Here is a 6,021-nt window from a genome sequence, read left to right as displayed (position 1 = left end):
GGCAGCATCCAGGTTGTATGATACGGTATGTGTATCCACACATGATGGGGAGAGACAATGTGTGGCTGGCTGATTGCTCTGTGAGGTGGTGACCATGGGGTGATCTTCTTAAGAGATGGTGCATGTGACTCCAGGTGACTGCAAGAAAGAAGGCACAGGTGACTGTATGAGAGGATATAGAAGTATGTGTGTGACATGGTGTGATGAGGAAATGTGTGAGTTTGTACTTGTGTGATTGTGCACCACACAAGGTGGTTTTGAAATGGTGTGACAGCATGTGTACTAGGCACAGAATTTGATCAGTAAACATTTTTGGAATGTTAAACAAGTACTATGTATGATGACGTGTGGAGATGTAACAGTGTGACCATGAGGTACTACATGTCAGAATATCTTTGTGAGTTGGGTAACAGCAGTACTGTGCAAGTCTGTGTCTGTGAGCATGTGACATATCATGTGCCATGTCACAGTGTCTCTGAGTGGCTCACAATGTGAGCAGCTCTCTGTACACTTGTTTGTGGAGGTATCAATATATATAGTTTCAGTCAGTGTAAGTTAGGGACCCCTTTCCAAGGGAGGAAAGAGTGGGGCTGGAATGGTAGCCAGCAAGAAGGTCAGAAGGCCAGTCAGAACCTTGGGGTTGTCCACGGGCCTTCCTGTCACTCATTTCTTATCTCTCTCAGCCCTGCTCAGCCTGCAGCCTTGCGGGAAGTGGTAGAGAAGGAGAGAGGGAGATTAGAAAGACAAAACAGCCTCTGAGGGGAGGTTTTTAGTCCCCATAGGTGGGGAAGCTGCCCCCAGTGTCAACTCCCTCCCCAACATACCTGCTCACCTGGGTGAATTGCTCCCTCTAAAGTAGAATCTGTTCTTCCATTGAACAAACCCTCACATAGGAGCTTGCACTGAGTCAAGTTACATCCTAAGCCCAACAGGTTAAGTGGCTCCCCCAAGGCCACACAGCTGGTGGCATGGGGCTGAGCCAGGCTCCATGACTTAGCCTCCACACTAGCCAGAGGCTCCTAACAGCAAGCAGTACCATTTACTGAGTGTTCACTGTGGTTGACAATGGCTGGAAAGCCTCAGTTGCTTTAGTTCATAGACACCTGAAAAATATACTCCAAAAAAAGTGCACGCATACTCATTTTATTAATGAAAAGGTGAGGCTCAGAACTGATGAGTAACTTGACCTGACCACATTGAGTTTAAGGTGTGGACTTAGGACGGGGGCACCCTCCCAAAAGTGATTCTTGCTCACATTTATTTGGGCTGCTGTTTTCTTTTTTTTTTAAAAAGTCATTCATTCCCCAATTCACTTAAATGTGGATTTGCTTTTGGGCTGCTGTTCTTTATGGCTTCTCCCTTCAAGCCCCAGAGATGGTGACTGTGGGACCATGTATCCTCAGCACAGTATGGGTAAGCAGCTGTACTCGACAGAACAGCATCCCATCAGCTCGTCACCACACTCACTCACTAGAATCACAGTAGTCCACGCTCATTACAGGGATTGTCCAGAACTGCCCTGGCTGCTCCACAGAACCCCAGCCCTCTCACCCTGTAGGAGCCCCCGTCCTCATGAACAGAAACCACTTTCAGAACCTGTGCTGGAAATGTGGCTGGACCCACCTTGTTCAGGACCCCTGTCCTCAAACCCTATAAAAATAGCAGCCCAAGCCTGGTATAGGAACCTAGCTCTGAAACTTTAAGGGAACCCTGTCTCTAATTATCAACAGAAAACCCATCCTGAGCCTGGACAGGAACAACAGTCCTTACCTTGTACAGGAGGCACCCCTGTCCTGCCATGACACAGGGACCTCTGCCTCACCCTGGTTAGGAATCTGAACCTACACTGTAAGGAAGCACCTCTACCACTCCTTATAAAAAACATCTGTCCTAACACTCTTTAAGAGCCTCGATCTCACTGTAGGAATCCCACCTTGACCTTGGACAGGGCACCTTTGTCCTCACACTGCACTGGAGACCTGCCTTTCAGATAGCATTTTAGAAATACTTCACTCACAATAAAATCTAGTTCTGAACCACTGACTTGACTCTGTCTGCAGAAATTTCCATCAGCATCCTCTTTAGGAACCCTGATTGAGTTCAGGAGCCTTGCTTTCATTGTTGACAATGACCCCTGACATCACCGTACAACAATCTCTATCTCACACCCTACCCCATAGAGTCCACAGGAACCTGCAATCCAACTCTCAATATGAATCTTGGTCTTCAACTTACATGGAAAATCCTTTCCTAAACCTTTGGTAGGATGCCTGTCCTGACCCTCTACTTTAAGCCCAGATCGCATCATATACAGGCACCTACAGCCTCACCAGGCGTAGGACCCCCTGACCAGACACTATTTAGGGTTTCCTGTCCTCACCCTGTGTTGGCTCCATAGCCATGACCCTCTACAGGAAGCCTTGCCTATAACAGTACTGGAACATATAACCAGACTCTGCAGAAAACCTTTCCTTGACTTTCAACAAAAATCCTTGACTACTTTACAGGAATTTCTGACCTGATCCTTTATAGAAACTCCTAACCTTGCTCTCTGGAAACACTCTCCTGACCCTGTATAGGAAGCCCTGATGTGACTCTCTTTGATAGCTCTTGCCTTAGCCTTGTTCTGGAAGCACTACCCTCACCTTTACAGGAATCACTGTCCTGACTATGGCTAGTTACCGCCACATTAAACAGCATAGCTCTGTGGAGTCTGCAGAGTGCTGTAGCAGGCATTGCTATAGGCTTTTCAAACCTGGTCCCTTTCTTCCCAAGCTCACTCACTTTTCCATCCTCCTTTACAATTAGATGTGGACATGTGACATTATTCTGATTAATGGAGTGTGCGCAGAGTGACATACATGACTTCCAAGCCTGGCCCATAAAAACCTCTCATGGAATCCTCCCTCTCTTCCCAAGAACTCAGAGGAGGGCAGAGTCACAAAGTGAAATTTGCCTGGGTCCATGAATAATCAGTAGTTAATATGTACATTGGATTTTGTATAATCAAGAAATAAGCATTTATTTGTTAAGCCCCTGAAATTCTCGGTTTGTTTGTTAAAACAGCTAGACTGATTTGGCCCAATTAATAATAATCTTTTGGCTGAATCTGGATATGAATACGGGATCCCCTGGCTGGTTTGGCTCAGTGGATTGAGCGTCGGCCTGCGAGCTAAGTGTCGCTAGTTCGATCTTCCAGTCAGGGCACATCAGAGAAGGAAAACTCTGACTCCAAAAAACCTCCGCTGCCTTGCGGCATACCTCTTCAGGGGAAAGGCTAAGGGAGTAAACCCCGACAGAAAATCCGGAGCCGGAGTCCCTAAGGCGGTTTGACATTGTAGTCAACACCGGCAACTCCTGCGGCGCACCTGAAGCCAAGCTGTATTGACTCCGTCTTTCCCTTGGACCCTTCAGCTGTGAAGAGAGGGGGGGTCTGCTGCATGGGCAACAGCAGACCCTCCATATCACCCTGCCCAGGCTCTGTAGCTTCAGCTTCACTGGAGAGGACACTCCAGCGTCATCGCAAGATGTCGATTCAACACGGGAGGAGACAGATACCGTGTCACTCCCGAGTCGGACTGCACAGCCATTCTCGGCGGTGCAGATAGACTCTTAAGAAGCTACACCATCGTCTCTCGAGACGGACGGCTGCCGAACTGTCTATGAACACAGCTCTGAACCTGAACAGAAACACCTGTGCTGACCCTGAACTAGACCACCTGATCTCTTTGTAGTAACCTGTCATGATGTAGTCTAAGAAGCCCCATCCTGAACTGGTATGGGAACCTCTAATCTGGGGCTCTCTAAAAAACAACTATCTTGTCCTGTATAGAAACCCCTGCTTAGTTCAGTGGAAGAACAATACGATAGAAACTATAGGAATCCCTATTCTCATTCTGTACAGGGGCATTTGCTTGACCCAGAAGAAAAACACCAGAAGTGACCAGACCCTGTTCATGAATCCATCCTCACGCCTCACACAAAAGGAATACCTCTCCTCAGGAAATATGGAACTTCTACATTTATCGTGTAAAAGGATCCCAGTCGAATAAAGGAAACCAAAGACTGACACTATTGCAGGGACCAGCAAACTATGGCCTTCAGGCCAATGCCAGACTGCAGCCTATTTTTGAAGGAAAAGAAAGAATATACCAGAGACTGTATGTGGTCCATGAAGCCTAAAATATTTACTATCTGGTCCTTCATGGAAAAACGTTTGCTGACCTCTGCTTTCTTCTGACTTTACAGAAAAATAGGTCTGACTCTTACAAGACTCCCCACTCTATTTGCAGGTATCACAACCTCAGAGTGTTCCTTGGTGTGTGTCATTATGTTTTCTTTGGTGTATGTGGAGGTTTAAAGGTCTTACGGCTGCAATACTCTTCCACCAGGACAAAAGACTTGTTGCAGGAAAAGAGTGGAAGGGAAGAGAAGGCTGATACTAGGGGTTTCAAGAAGGTCAGAGGGCCCAGCTAGTGGGTGGTGGGGCTGTCAATCTGTTTGTTAGTCAGCGATGCTGAACCCCAGACTTCTTATCTTTCTGGTCCCAGCCTACAGCCCTGTAGGAAATGGTGAAGAATGAGAAAGGGAGATTAGCAGGACAAACCCGCCTCCTGTGGGGCTATTTAGACATGGGATGAGAGGGAGTCCCCCCTACAGGGGCAACACTCCCTTCTCCCCATGCACACACTTGGAAGCAGAGGTTACTCCATGGAGGCTGACAGGGAGAGCTGCCCCTCAAGAAAAACTCCCCTCCCCAAGTCCATTCTGGTCCTGGGCACTACTTTATAACCATTTTTCAGATGAGGAAACTGAAGCATATAGATGTTCAGTAACTTGCCCAAGGTCACATGGCTAAGTCATGTAACCTCAGTTCCTTATCTGCAAAGCAGTCTTAATAATGGGAACTATGTCTCAGAACTGTGGCTTACAACAATGCCTGACATATCGTAATACTTGCTATCGTTACAATTATTTGCCCTTATTAAGACTCCTTTTGTCCCAATATCCATTTTCGCTACAGAATATTAATAGATAACATTTGGTGAGTGCTCCCTGTGTACCATCTTGTATAGAGAAAGAGCAGAGCAAACTTTTTGAATAACCTTTTACAATCCAATATGGAGTCACTGTCAGCCATGACAAGTTATGTCAACCGGCAATATGGCCAAGACTGAGGTAATGAGGTGTAATTGAATGCCCTTGGAATGGGACTGGAAAATTGCAAGTCTGATAAAAACTTAATCTGGACACTGATATGAGTGGGACCGCCCCCCACTGTGGTCTATAAGAACTCAAAGCTTCGACCAAACCAAGGGTCACGCTCCGAGCCAAACAGGACTTCCGCTCCCCCGGACCCATGCCACCACTGTAGCCGCCTGGCTTGAGACCAACTCGCGCCTCTCCATCCTCGGAGGCCCTAAATGATTGGGGCTTGTCGGATGCTGCTCAGCTCGCTCTGCTGCTCTGTTGCCTAAGCTCCTCCTTTCTGCATGTAACCTGCGTGTAAACCTATTGGCTTACTTACTGAGGAGGTGATATTGTGATACTTCTGGGGATATTCCCTTTCTCACGACTCACCTTCGTGAAGATTAACTCAGAAAAATCTTCACCACGTTTAATATCATTAGCACTACCACTTGGCCGCCACCAGCCATCTTCCAGTTAAACCGGGCTCCAGCCCACCCGCGTACGTCATCACCGCGCGCCGCGCGGGAAGCCACGGGAAGGAGAGAAGACCCCCTTTCCTAACTCTTTCATTTGCTTGCTCAATTTTTTGCTGTCTTGAGTCACCGCAAGGCACAGTTGCCGTGGGTCTGGAGGGCTCCTAAGGTGACCGGACAAGGACGTATGGACTGCAGCCAGGGTAGCCAGAACAAAAGCAGCAGAGGCTGGGGGAGGGGCAAGCTTGAGCCTAAGCGTAGCGTCTGCGGGCGCGCACTTCGCGCAGGCGCAGCACGGTCGCGTACGTAATGACGTAAAACCAGTACAAACCGGCCGTTAGCTCTCTTTAGAGCGCGG

Source organism: Furipterus horrens, unplaced genomic scaffold (assembly GCF_987537825.1).
Source record: "Furipterus horrens unplaced genomic scaffold, mFurHor1.1.pri manual_scaffold_17, whole genome shotgun sequence".
Taxonomy (NCBI): Eukaryota; Metazoa; Chordata; class Mammalia; order Chiroptera; family Furipteridae; genus Furipterus; species Furipterus horrens.
This window is presented reverse-complemented; position numbering follows the sequence as displayed.